The following is a 14,546-nucleotide window of genomic DNA, read 5'->3' as shown; positions in this document are numbered from 1 at the left end:
TTCATGAGACCAATCACACTCCTGGTAAATAGCCATACTTCTTGTCACATCAGCAGATGTCTAATAAATAAAGTGTACATAAGCACGCTTCTGATGAACATACGTTTGACTGAATGGCAATATTCACTGAGAATTTCGGCTATGATTAGGACACCAGGATCACACCTCACACCCTAATGAAGGTGCATTTTAGACAACTTTAATCTGACACATGAGCTGTAGTAATCACACCACTTAGAATTTATGCTATAGAGAAATGGCAACGCAAGACATTTACTTAATTCTGCTGTTAGCAACCACAACACATTCTTAAACCATCTCTACAAGATCAGGTTGCTTTTTAAGGGATAGAAGTTCAACAATCTTATTACATACTAAAGTTTTTTGTATTTTACTTCAATAATATATTTTGGTTTATCATGTTGGCATAGCCAAGATTCTGAAGTGAATTCTGCATTATTATGATGAGAGCAGAAACTGAGGCTGGGAAAAGAGAAACTAGAACTAATGTATGAGAAGAACTGGAAAACAGTAGTTGGAGCCCAGGCTGCAAATCTGAAGTTTCCACAATCCCTGCCTCTTAAGCCATTGCTTCAAAAGCCTGATGTTTGGAAAGTTGTATCTCATGGTTTGATGATGGTAATTTAGGCATGCTGGGCTATAAATACAAACATCTCCTGTCTCTACATAAACACTGAAGACAAGCTGCTCCAAGATACATATAAGAACATGTGGACTCTGTCTTTATCCTAATAGAAATATAAAATGAAGTTACAAAATAGTTGAATGTTTTTCATGGATGAAATAGGTCTTTCAAAGTTGGGGTAATACATTTGATTTTCAGTATCTCCAGTTAGTAACACAGAAGACAAGTGTCTTTAAAATGCACAGAAACATTTGAACTTGGGAAAAAATTAACTCCATGGGCTTGGCAAGATTTTACAGAAATCATACAGATTTCCATTGACACAGAAAAAGTAAATAAGAAGTAGGGTCCCCTCTTTTCACTGCACAGTGTTATATCAATTCAGTAAGGTCATCTACACCTTTAGAGTTTTTCAGAGTACCACACTCAGCATGTCTCAGGATACAGAATCTGGTCTGAGAAACAATTTTCATATAGTCATACAGAAATTTCTCCCAGATGAAATCACTCTGATTTCAGCAGTACTGCCTCAGAGTGCTGCCCTGCCATTCACTGCAGTTATGGATAGCAACTTCTGCACAGAGAAGAAACAAACAGGTGAATCAGGTGAGATTAGGATTTCTGATCTAGCTCATTCAAAAAGGACTGAAGCAATGAACAGCATTTGGAAACTACTCTATATTATGTGTGTGTTTAACTATTAGCTCTTTTAAATCTTAATTTGTAGATGATTCTCAATGTGGGAAGGCTTTAATAACTGGCTACCTTACCATTATTACTCCAAGCATAGGACAAGGTGTCCAGGAGTGCAGCTGGCTGATTGGGTAATTCCTGTCACAATCTGTTCAAGAGATAGACTCTGAAGCCTGAGTGAAAAGTCATTTTGTAAACAGCTTCTGCTGAAGAGAGAGAATACAATGCATAAAACAGTGATCAAGAGTTGCAAGCAATGAGCAGAAACTGTCATGGAAACTTCAGAGAAGCAATTTTCTCTTCCAGAGGCACGATTGTTTGAGTGATTGTCAGTGTAATTGGAAAATACTGAAGGACTGTAAGGTGCAGAGATCTTAAAAAATGTCCCTGTCCAGATGAGTGAGAAAAATTGTTTCTTAACTGTCTCCAAGCTACATGGTATTTACTGGTGCAGTGGTGTTACTGGGGATCTGGTGAATAGAAAAAGGTAGTTTCTGGATATTTGGGTGCTAAATGTCAGCAGCAAGAGGTGTGGCCTCCTGAAACAATGGGCTTCCATGCAGGGTGACAAGGAGGGCATTCCCTTCTTGCTCTCATTCTGAGCAAGGGCTCGTAACAGAGTTAGAGAGGTAATAAATCATCATGCAAGTACATCTGTAAAGCTAAGAACTGCTCTTTGAAACTAGGACTGCTATTTTGCAGAACTTTGATTCAAGATAGATGAAGGATTGAGCTCTGAGGGAAAAGAGTATCTAGGAGGAAGTGCAGCTAAAGGAAAAGGCAGTCATGAGGAGCGTAAAACAAGGATGATGGTTCAGAGCTTCATAGAAAGACAGATCTCAAAAATGGTAGAGCAACACAAGACTCAAAAAAAAAAAATCTAGGAATGGATCCAACAGAAATTTCCATTGAAAGCAGTGAAAGGAAGTGAATAGAGCAATTCTTCTGTACCTTGTATTCACCAAGTATACTGAGGAGCTGGACACATATAATGAGGAGCAGCAGTGATGCATAATTTGTGGAATATTGCTAGGTGCAGTGGTCCTGCTCCCCTTTGATTTCCTATCATATCACATAGCAGTTAATAAATTCATGCTAGAAGATGGCAACAATCACCATGATGTTCCATGCTTGTAACATCTGATAGAGACATGAAAGCACAAATCATCCATCTTGTTATACAAGGGACACTTTAGGGGAAAAAGGTAAGGAGCAAAATATGTTCAGTTTTAATTAATCCAATACATGGATATCCTTCAAGTTGAATTGTCATTCAGAAATGGAGAGGGTAACAGAAACAGCTGTTACGATAACCTATGGAAGAATCCAAGAGATTCTCTTAGACTCTTGAATGCACCAGGGACATTTCAGATGTTAGTGAAAAGTAAAACCCAAGTTCTTAGGATCAAAAAACATCCTTAAATGACTTCATCTGTTCCCATAAAACATGGGTGGAACATCTGCTAGAAATGGAAAGTACTCCAAAACTTTTTAAGAGCCAAGATTTAAATTTGTAAGAAATAATGCACATTTACAAAGGACCACACAATTTTCCTGGGACAAAAAAGTGTCAGTGATGGTGGGCTGGAGCCTTGTGTCCAAATGGAGAATAAAATAATGGAAAGTTCCTACATATGTGAGGAGGGCACAGTGACTTCTACAGCAGCTTTGTACAAAAACTTTTACGGAGCAGAAAATGCAAACTACTGTGCTGGACTGAGAAACAGTCAAAAGATACGTCTTGAAGGAAGGAAGGACTTCTAAATTATGCTTTGCCTGAATAAACTTCTGCTAATTATTAGAATGGTTAGTGAAAGTCAATTCAACAGTCAGCCATTACTGTTAATTCCTAAAAAAAAACACAGCTTAAGGCATAGAAGTCAATGAACCATAAACACAGAGAGGCAAAAAAGATAAAGAGAAAAAGAGGCTGACAGGATCTTCAAGAAACCATCCTCTCTGTCCTAAATCATTTCCATGAGGCAGTCACCTGAAGTGCCTTTACACATATCAAGTAAAAAATCCTGGTTTGCATTTTAACAGCAACACCTTTTTTCATGTTAATTAAGAATTAATAACATTTAACTTCTTACCATAACCTATGTATCACTGTCATCAATGCTATGGAAATCAAAGTGAGTAAAGTCCAAGCCAGACAGTGAAAAATACTGCATCTGTGCTATAGCCTGGTCAATACTAGAATTTTTTTCTGACATAGAGAAAGAACTGTTGTGGATGAAATCCAGCTGTGCTGAAAATCAGTGACAGAAGTACCATAGGTTTTCTAAGGGCTAGGATTTCAAGAAGGAGCTGTATTTCCCTGTCAATTACTTGATTTAAAAACAGGTTTTCTTTCTTTTTTTTTCCCCTCCCTCTCCATTGTTTGGGGTTGGGGATTTTTTGGTGGTTTTGGTTTTTTTTGTTTTGTGTGGGGTTTCTTGTTAGTTTGGGGTTTTGGGGTTTTTTTGAGGAAGCCCCTCTTTGTGTGGTATTTTCCTGCTTTTGCCTTTGTTCAGGTTTTCCACGAATTTCTAGGCTCTAAAAACTACATTGTTACCATTCCTTGGTTCCTGTTCTAGCCTTCCATATAAAAGTTCTTAAATTACTAAAGCATAACAGAAATTTGTGAAAAGTATCCCCATCACGTTGTACAATCTGTAAGATTAAGATGTCATGTATTTACTTGCTACTGAAAATTCATATACATGTTGTCTGCCTAGTGTCAAAAGCTTTACTAAAGTCTGTCTCCTACAGCAGTCTCCTGGAGAAACTCTCTGCTCATGGCATGGATGGATGTATGCTTTGCTGGTTAAAAAAAATGGCTGGATGGCTGAGCCCAAAGAGTGGTGGTGAACAGTTAAACCCAGATGGTGGCTGGTCAGAAGCAGTGTTCCCCTAAGGCTCAGTGTTGAGGCTGGTTCTGTTTAAGATCTTTATGAAGGATCTGGACAAGGGGACAGAGAATACGCTTCATAAGTTTGCAGATGGTGGGTGTGTTGATCTGCTTGAGGTTAGGGAGGCCCTACAGATGGATCTGGACAAGCTGGATTTATGGGCCAAGGCCCATTTAATGAAATTCAACAAGGCCAAGTGCTGGGTCTTGCACCTGTGTCCCAACAACCTTGTGCAATGGGAAGTGTGGCTAGAAAGCTGCCTGGCTAAAAGGACACCGCGGTGCTAGTCCACAGCCAGCTGAATATAAGCCAGCAGTGTATCCAGGTGGTGAAGGTGGCCAATGGCATCTCACTATTAGAAACAGTGTCACCAGCAGGATTAAGGAAGGGGTTGTCGCTCTGTGCTCAGCATTGTTAAAGTTGCATCTCAAATACTGTACTTAGTTTTGGGCCCCTCACTACAACAAGGATATTGAGTGTTGGAGCATGTCCAAGGAAGGGTAACAAAGCTGGTGAGGAGTCTAAAGCACAAGTCTTGTGAGGAGCAGTTGAGGGAACTGGGAGGGTTTAGCCTGGAGAAAATGAGGCTGAGGTGAGACCTTATGGATCTCTACAGCAACCTGAAAGGAGGTTATAGTGAGGTAGGGGCCAGTGTCTTCTCCCAAATGACAAATGCTAGACAAGAGGAAATGTCCTCATGTTGTGCCAAGGGAGGTTTAGGTTTGTATTAGGTAACAATCCTTCACTGAAAGAGCTGTCAAGCACTGAAGAGGCTGCCCAGGGAAGCAGTGGAGTTACTGTCCTTGGAGATGTTTAATAAACATGTAGGTGCTGAGGAACATGGTTTAGTGGTGCTAAGTTAATGGTTGGACTTGAATATCTTAAAGGTAGCTTTCAAGCAAAGCAGTTCTGTGATTCTATGTCCATAAGTTTAGATCAAATAAAGTACAGATCATTATTTCCAGTACAATAAATAGTGCTGGGGATTATTTGAAGGTTGCATTATTTTACAGAATACAGAATTAACCAGGTTGGAAAAGACATCAGAGATCATCAAATCCAACCTGTCACCCAACACCATCAACTAAACCATGCCTCATCCAGTCTATTTTTAAACACTTCCGGGGATGGTGACTCCACCACCTCCCTGGGTAGCCCATTCCAATGGCCAATCACTCTGGGAAGAATTTCTTCCTAACATCCAGCTTAAACCTCCCCTGGTGCAGCTTGAGACTGTGTCCTCTTGTTCTGTCACAGGTTGCCTGGGAGAAGAGACCAACCCCCACCTGACTTCAACCACCCTTCAGGTAGTTGTACATAGCAATAGGGTCTCTCCGGAGCCTCCTCTTCTCCAGGCTAAACAAGCCCAGACCCCTAAGCTGCTCCCCATAGGGCTGTGCTCCAAATCACTCAGCAGCTTTGTTGTCCTTCTCTAGAAACATTTGAGCAACTCAACATCCTTCTTAAACTGAGGGGCCCAGAACTGATGGTGAACATCATTATCCAGTTGCAGAAGATGCCAGGAGACTTGTTATTATGAAGATACTAAGGATAAAAGCATCTGCTCTGCAATGCTTATGTTTCACTGATGGCATCACAATTGCTCCCATGCCTCCAGCCCAGGACCACAAGAGATTTTCCCAATAGAATATTTTAAAACTGAAACACAGGCTTTTAATTTTTATTCTGTTATTCTTAGACTACACATTTAGGCACCCAGTTTTTATCAGGCTCGTCTTGCCAGCTCCAAGAAACAGCCACTCTAAGTTAATTTTATACTGAATAGTTCTCTTCCTAACAATTTGTCAACCATTCACTTAATGAAATTAATTGAACATAGAAACATCTGTCAAAGTCCAATAAAAAGAGGAATAACTATGTGGATTAGATAGTGGCAAATACCTGGAACAACTCCATATCAAACTTGTGGCATCTCCAGAAATGGCAAGTTTTCCCCCTTAGTCTGCCGAACACACACAAATTCCCACTATGTAAATGGATTATTCCTCCTTCTCTTTCAAGAGGTAAAATGTGAACAGAGAGCCAGAAAAACATGGAAAGCATGGGGGGAGGTAGGAAAAAAAAATAAATCAGGGAACAGTACTTAACACCAAATTGCATTTGAGGAAATACAGAATCCCAAAATGACATGCTGACTCAGTGCTGCAAAGCTTGCCTGGCTACCCAATGCTTTGCTACAGTATCTCAATGATTTTCTGACCTCTTTCCAAGCCTGCTGGACCTTGGCTAGTTCAGAGAATAGGCATCAATTTTCTTCTCAGTTCTGTAGATTCAAGTGCTACTACTTGAAGCATAATCAGGTCCATCCTGTTATTACACAAGATTCAGCAGTAAACTAGTGCAATAAAAGTGTAATTCTTTCATAAAATCTGACCCTAGTGTCTTTGGGAACTTGATTTCTGGAAACTCAGGAAGTGAAGCAACAATTACATTCTTTCAAGATCAACAGATATTAATGTTCTTGTCATCACTGGTTACTGCTCTTTGCTGTACAAGAAAAAGATGACAGATGTTATGTCTGACACTTATCTGTTTTTCCTGGGTGGTATATGCATCACAGTAAACTGGTATCAAAGAATTAAAAGGATTGTAGATGAGAAGTCAAAACTCAGTTGAAGAAGCTTCAAAAAAAACCCAAAAAACTGTTAAGGTGAACCTTAGAGAAGAACAGAAGTGAAAAGGAGCTTCTTTTTGAAGGAGAGTAATTTTACATGGTAATACACCAAATTCTACCTTAAATCAAGGAAAGGGAATGGATGGTTTTGCATATGAGCTAGGGGAAAAAAAAAATCCTCCAAACAGCAAAATGCTATTATAAATGAGCCAAATGAAGGTGACTGTCATTGCAAACTCTCAGCAGCCCCAAAGGGAAGGAAAAGAGACAAGGTGCTGAAGTGGAACTGCAGGGTGAATCATCCCAGGGTTCGTTTACCGAAAGGTCAGTGGGGAACGGGACAAGGACCAACCAGCATTACTCAATTTCTCTGCAAGCTAACATTTCCCACACCCTGGCTTATTTCTCCAATTCCAGCATGTCCTTCCACTCAACAATTTTTATTTGGAAAATTTGGACTGTTTCCCTGGAAAACGTATATGCTCAAGCTACTAGAAGCAGTTTTGTAAACCACTGCACAACCAAAGCCCATGTCAGCATCATACAATGTTATTAAGACTAACTTCTCCTGGGCTAATAGCATTAGTCCATGGGTACTTCGCACAGTTTCTATGTAAGTTAAGGACATTCCAATTTGGCTAAACTTTGTCCTAAGTTTCTGCTGTTTCTTTAAACAGTGAAGGGAACAAAAATTAAAAATAGAACAGAGGGAAATAATTTTGCATATTCCATGAAAACAAAATATTTTTTATCTCAATAACTGAGTGTAGTCTGCCTTAAGTTATAGAGAACACAAGGGTGAAAAATAAGCATGTCTGATATTTAAACACAGTAGGGCACTCCAGGTTTTCCCAGCTACATGTTTAGAATTTAAAACCCCACAAATCAAATCCAAACCCAATCAAATCCCAATACTAGAGCTCTCTTCTTGTATATTTAACATTTTCTGTATTTTTAAGTCCATTAAAGTGGCACACTCCTTTTACTTCAAGCAAATCTTGTTATGAGAATTTTGCAGATCATCAAGATTAAATATTAACAAGATATGCTTGGAGTTAATTTTCTGAGGTGCTTTAGCAATAATTATGACTTCCATTCACAGATTACCTTTCTTATTTAATGTCTAGCATAAAAATATACAGACAAGTAGAGAACAATCTTCCTTCCCTCGCTGATCTTATCTCTTTATACCAGGACTATTACCATTCAGTAAAAGCCCTCACCATAACAAACGCCTTATTTGCACGTAACACATCTGTTTGCAGAGTGCTTACTTTTATTTGCAAACCCTTATTATCTCCAAATATAGATGAAGCTGTGTACAACATTTGTATAAAATTCAGAGTTTTATGTATTTCATCATGCATAGTCAGCGGTATCATGTCTTCAGATTTTTACTTCAAGATTAGATCAAATAAAGCTATAAGCAATTTTGTCTAAAATCTGTATCAGAAAAACAAGCAAATTTTCTTAGTATTGTGGAGTTCAAAGTGCAATAATACTAACATAATTAGCTTCAAAATGGACTAAGGGTCATGCCAGAACAAGATTCAACAGTTTGTTTCTTTCAACCAATTCCTTGCTGAGATGCCATTGTGCTGTTGAATAACTTAGGCCTGATATAGCTGACCTCATTTCAGTTATTATGACTTGGCATTCATTGTGCTCTAAAGAAAGAATACTAGAAATACACCACTGGGAACTACCCCTGTAAATTAAAAGCATTTAAAATAAATCACCCTACACAGAGTTAGACAAAGTCCTCCAGATGCTGAGCTCACTCTGTTCTACCACATGCTCTGCCCACCTGCTAGGCAGTACATCTTTCAAAGAGCCACACTCCTCATAGCCTCAGAATGATAAAACACAAAGACATTCTTGGGAATTGAGTTTAATTGGATAAAAATATTAATTGAGACCAACTGTACTAGTTATTACATCTTCCCAGGAACAGGAAGAAACCAGGATCATCAGAAAGGGAAAAGAAGGGGCAATAGAGAGAGTTTTGAAGCAGTGCTCTTTTGGGCACAGAAACAGGCAGATATAAAGGACAAATGTTAGCAACAAGGCCAAATTCCCTATTAAAAACAAACAAACACCACACAAAAACCTAAGCAGTTAGAAATCTAAATAGTGTTGTTTCTCACATATACTGAAGACATTAAAAAAAACCCCACACAAAAAAAAAAAAAAACCAAAAAAATAACCACCAGAAGGTAAACCAAAACACTGTATTTGTATAAATCTCCAATATCTCTTGGTCAGTCTTAGGACTTGGGGGCTTTACAGTGGACAGATTATTTATGTCAAACTATTTACCAAAGAAGAATGATGCTATTGTTGCACACACACGGGAAGAACACTGTATCACGGTCTTGGCTTAGCCTTTTCTGCTTCTGACAGAAATACACATGCCAAAGGAAGCATATAGACTGTATTCTAAATTTATTTCTATGATGAACATTTTCCAGGACAAAACTTACCTCAGTTTTTGGTTGCCTTCAAAGTCAACTAGTCAATAACCTCTGCCCTTTTTACCTCCATATTCACCATGTTGACCTAAAAGTTGTGGGGTACTAACCATATGGGGTGAGGGGTGTTAATCATTATTAAATTTGTCAGCTCTCCTTTAAGTCTCTTACCTATTATTTTCAAGTAGTCCATCATCTCCCTTAAGAAGGCAAATCTGCCTTGAGTTGCAAATCCAGGCAAGATAAAGGGACAGCTACTGGTAAAAGGATCTGGATCACGTGGGAATGTGTACTTCGGGAAGAAATTTTCTTATCTGCAATATTAACAGATTTGTTTAGCTATAGCAACACTGGAGTAGGCTAGGATTTAAGATTCTTTGTGTCATTTTTCCAAAGTAGCAAGGTCTGCACAGTGAAGAAGCAGGAGAGCAGCAAAGCCTCCAGCTTCAGCATCCTCCAACAAAACGGGCGAGAAAGGAATGCAAAGGCAGGGCACCCCAGGCCAGTTTCCCTTCTGAAAATGCTCTCCTGTAGTTGGTGAGCAAAGAGGAAAGATGAGAACATATATATGCATGCAAAAGAATGAGAATACACATGCAAGAGTCTACTTCTGCTTACATGCAGTAAGAGGAAAAGAGTTAAAAAAATAAAAAAAAAGGCCTAATTATCTCATGAGAAATGTTATTTTCAAATATGTCCTGCTCAGGTGCAGGATTCCTATAACACTGTTACAAGACAGTTTAAACGGTGGCAAGATTTGTATGTGGCTCATGTTACAGTTGAGTAAGTTTTTTCTGATCTACTTCTGCCACCCAGTGGATAGCTCATATGAAAACTCCTTTTAGGCTTTATTTTAAAAGATGTCCTAGAAAACATATCTGTGTTGGTGTGATTCTGAGCAGGTAGCTAATACCGGGGTCTTCATGAACAGCCACCAAGCATAAGTTTCCAGTGTGAGTATCAGATCAAAGATGTGATTGACAGAACAGGGAAAATGGGTTGTGCACAGCCAAGTACTCTGGAACAAATTCTGGGGGGGTTTGGTGTGTTTTTTGAATACCATAATAGTGACTTTTTTCCCCCACCATGGTCCTTTTACTCCTCAGTTTCACATCTTTACAGAGAGATTAAAATATTCCTTTGTCATACAATGTATTGTCAAATATCTGAGGGATGGGTGTCAAGCTCTTTTCAGTTGTGCACAGTAATAAGACAAGAAACAATGGGTACAAGCTTGAACATAAAGGATTTCACCTCAATATGAGGAGAAACTTCTTCACAGTTAGAGTGATGAAGCACTGGAACAGGCTGCCCAGAGAGGTTGTAGAGTCTCCTCTGGAGACTGTCAAAACACACCTGGATGCATTCCTGTGTGGACCACCCTAAAGTGATCCTGCTTTGGCAGGGGGATTGGACTTGATGATCTCTTGAGGTCCCTTCCAACCTCTAATGTACTGTGAAACAAAACTAACTCAACTTTGTGAAACAGAGCAGTCACTCCCACAATAGCTGCCTGATAAAAGTCCTCAGGAAGTTGATTTTTCTAACAGCAGATCAAATATCATGAAATAAGAACACACAGACCCACATACTAAAGTCAACAAAACTTCTAAAAGCCATAGCTAAGGCAGCATTATCTATTCTGTGTTTTGAGTTAGTAACCAATGCAAAGTTGTAATATAATAAATAAAATCAGACTTGAGTTGGGCTTTTCCAAAAATGGGAAGATTTTACTGTCTAACACAGAAAACATTCTTATGAAGGACATTCTTAATTAAAACAGTCATTAAATTATTCTTCCATCTAAAAAGCTTCTTAAAACCTAGCAAAGTTCATATAAACCAATGAAGGAATCCTTGATGTTACTTTAACTTCCACCAGAAAGACCAGATATAAAACCAGAAAGTCAAGCTGCGAAATCATAGAATCATAACATCTTCTTTGGTCAGAAAATACTTTTCAGGTCATCAAGTCTGACCATTAGACCAGCCATAACAGTTGTTGTGTGAATAATTAAGTCTTTATAGGACAGGGACTCACAAGCAAGCTTGTTTTAAGTCTCTTATCTCCACCTATTACACACACAGGCAGAGATCAGTCTATTGACTGAGCTTTTCTTCACTAAAATGGGGAAATGGAGGTGTTAAGACTACTGTTAAATGAAAGTATAAATGCATATTGTACTCACTTATTTTCCCAAAAGAATAATAGAGAACAATATTTTAAGAGAAAACCTTGATAAGGCTCTGATCATATTGCATGTCCTTCATTTTGCTTACATAGATATGTATTGATACAAAAGCTGAATTGCTTAATTCAGCTCTGTTTTTATTAGCTGTTTATTATTAGACATTTGAACAGGTTGCAATAGTTTTTCAGAACACCATGATTATGCTTCTTACCTTCAGGGCATGCAGGGCATTCACGTTAACAAGCAATATTTTGTTTTCTTCAACAAGCCATCACCTCCTTCTTTGACTCGTTCATAACTTATGCCTCCAAGGTGGAAACAGTTGCACCCACAGTATTGCTGAGGTGAGGTTAAAGACAATGAAATATGCTATTTCTGGAATAAATGGCATACAGTTCTGGGCAGTGCCAACACACATGCAGAAGTCCAGAGTAGTATACACTTCTGACTTCTAATTGACCCAGGAATACAAATCCTCAAAACACATAACTTTGCAGGGGTGGGGGGAAATCCTCATCTGCCTCATTAAAGCATTTAAAACCCCTGTTCTCACCAGCAGGCCATGCTCTCCTTCCTAAACCAGCTGATCCTTTTTGCCTATTTGTGTCTAATGCTCGTAACTCAATCTCATGTCACTTGCAGACATGTATTTCCAGTTTGCCTTACATCCCCAAGGGAAAAGTTTGGGAACAGTTGTTATTCTCAGCTTCCACTCTCCCTTAATAGTCTTTACTGAGGAAAGGGATGCTGAGAAGACCAGAACAGAAGGATGTCTGCTAGCAGCTAAAAAGATTAAACTTCCATTTCCCTTTGTCCAGTAGCTTCAAGTTTATGGTTCATCAGGGAAAACCTGAACTCAAGCTGGAAGATATATCTAAAAAATGCAATATCTCAGCTGTCATTTCTACAGAAACAGGTCTGGCAGCCAAAACAGTGAAATAAAGACTCTCTCAGCTGTATGAACATAACCCTTCCTGAACCCCATGGCCTTGTTTCTCCAGATCTCATATACCAATGTTGTATTAACAAGCATGAACTGAGTCCTGTTCTGCTGTTAGGTAGCAGGAGATGGTGAAGAGAGTAGAAGTGCTTTCCAATCAAGGAATGACATTTTCTATTGTGTTTACTGGTTCATTCTACACCAGGATCATAGCAATTGGGCTGTGCAGAGTTTCAAAGGGCAACAGGAAGAGCAGCTTTGCTATTGTGTATGTGATAAACAGTAAGGAAAAGAGAGGGAGATTCAGAAACTAATAATTTAAAGAATGAACTTCAACTGAGGATCACAAAGTGGAGACAGATGGATTGGCCCTTCTGGAATACAAGAATATTACATTCGGTATGTACATATTCTCCTGTACATAAGTACTTTCCTTACAGCTGCAACTGAGAGTAAAGACATTACTTCATAGAAGAGCTGGGGGGAAACAACCATGCTGAACTTTTATATTCTACCTCCTGTGAAGATCTGTAGGAACATATGCACAGATAAGGAAAGAGAGGCCAACTAATAACTTACCTAAAGTCATAATTTGCTAGATTGCATATGATAGCATGACAATCAGGAATGTTAACAGATTGTCTGCTTTCCAACCCCATGTTCAAGACTACAAAGCTTCCCCCAAATACCTCTCTCCCTGCCCCAATACATACTGTGTTTCTCTCCCACCTGCCCACCCATAGGAGGGGCTGCTGTGGTCAGGGTGCTGTGAGCAGCTTTGCATGCATGAGTTTTCCAAGAAGTTGCAGGAGGATCTAGCAGCTATGGAGAAGTGGGGGGAAAAAAAATAAAAATTAACAGAGCTGAAAACACTAAACCACCCTCTTTGAGGATACAATGGTATAAAAACTGCACTGCATAAAACAGTGACATTAACTGTTCATATATACAAAATCATTTAAAATGCTCCAACCCAGTGTACAAGCTTTTCATTTTGCTGTTACTGGAACTCATGAGAGAAAAAAATATTCTTGTAGGAAATATATGATCCAGCAGACAAGTGCAACCAGCCTTGTGAGATGAAATTGCTATAGATGTTAACATGTACCTGTTGCAGAGTTGTCTCCCAGAGTGCTCTCTGGGCCACACAGAGAATGGAAAGCAGTGTAAGTGATGCAGTCTCATGAAAATAAACACTACAAGCAAGAAAGTAGATTTAATTGGTGTTTTCTATAGAATAGAATAGAACAAACCAGGTTGGAAGAGACCTTCAAGATCATCATGTCCAACCTATCATCCAACACCGCCTAATCAACTAAACCATGCAACCAAGCATCCTGTCAAGCCTCACCCTGAACACCCCCAGCGACGGCGACCCCACCACCTCCTCAGGCAGCCCATTCCAGTGGGCAATCACTCTCTCTGTGTAAAACTTCCTCCTAACCTCCAGCCTAAACCTCCCCTGACACAGCCTGAGACTGTGTCCTCTTGTTCTGGTACTGGTTGCCTGGGAGAAGAGACCAACCTCTGCCTCACTACAACCTCCCTTCAGGTAGTTGTAGAGAGCAATAACGTAGTTGTAGAGAGCAATTTCTGTCCCTGGGTTTCATGAACAGTGCAAACAGTCATCCAAGTAGCCAGTTTTGCTGTTGGGATGCCAGGTATGGTATATCTCCATGACATTCCTGACAAAGAAATACAAAGGACAGTGTGGGAAATGCATAGCAAACAGCACCACAGTAAGTGTACTTCGCATGACTTCTTCACATGTGTTATTCTTAATAACAATCCTGTGCTACAGCTTAACTGGGAGCAAAAGATCTCTGTTATGTCGGGGTTTTTTAAGGAAGCAGGCTTTGCTGGAAAAAAGAAAGGGAAAAAAAAAAAAAGAGTGGACAAGTGACAAAATATTTTAACCAACAATTGCATGAGCCTTGGGCCTTAGTTACCTTCAAAGCCAACTAGTCCAAACCCTCTGCTGCCCTCCCAAATGAGGCTTGGAAGAGGTGTGGAAATATATGGAGAGGCATCTGCCTGTAGAGGAACAGAGGCCACAGCAGCAAAAGGTAGAGAAGA

At 39.4% G+C, this 14,546-nt stretch overlaps 1 protein-coding gene across 1 annotated transcript in view; it reads right to left on the bottom strand.

The window, feature by feature from the left end:
• The window catches only part of COL21A1 (collagen type XXI alpha 1 chain), a 109,126-nt gene extending 95,873 nt beyond the window's left edge, over nt 1-13,253 (bottom strand). The window contains exon 1 of the mRNA XM_054179943.1: nt 13,184-13,253. The gene's annotated coding sequence lies outside the window, so the exon portion shown is untranslated. The remainder of the gene's footprint in view (nt 1-13,183) is intronic.
• Between the last annotated feature and the right edge of the window lie 1,293 nt (nt 13,254-14,546).

This window comes from Dryobates pubescens, chromosome 3, assembly GCF_014839835.1.
Source record: "Dryobates pubescens isolate bDryPub1 chromosome 3, bDryPub1.pri, whole genome shotgun sequence".
Taxonomy (NCBI): domain Eukaryota; kingdom Metazoa; phylum Chordata; class Aves; order Piciformes; family Picidae; genus Dryobates; species Dryobates pubescens.
Note: the sequence above shows the minus strand (reverse complement) of the source record. Positions and strands in the feature narration are given on the sequence as shown.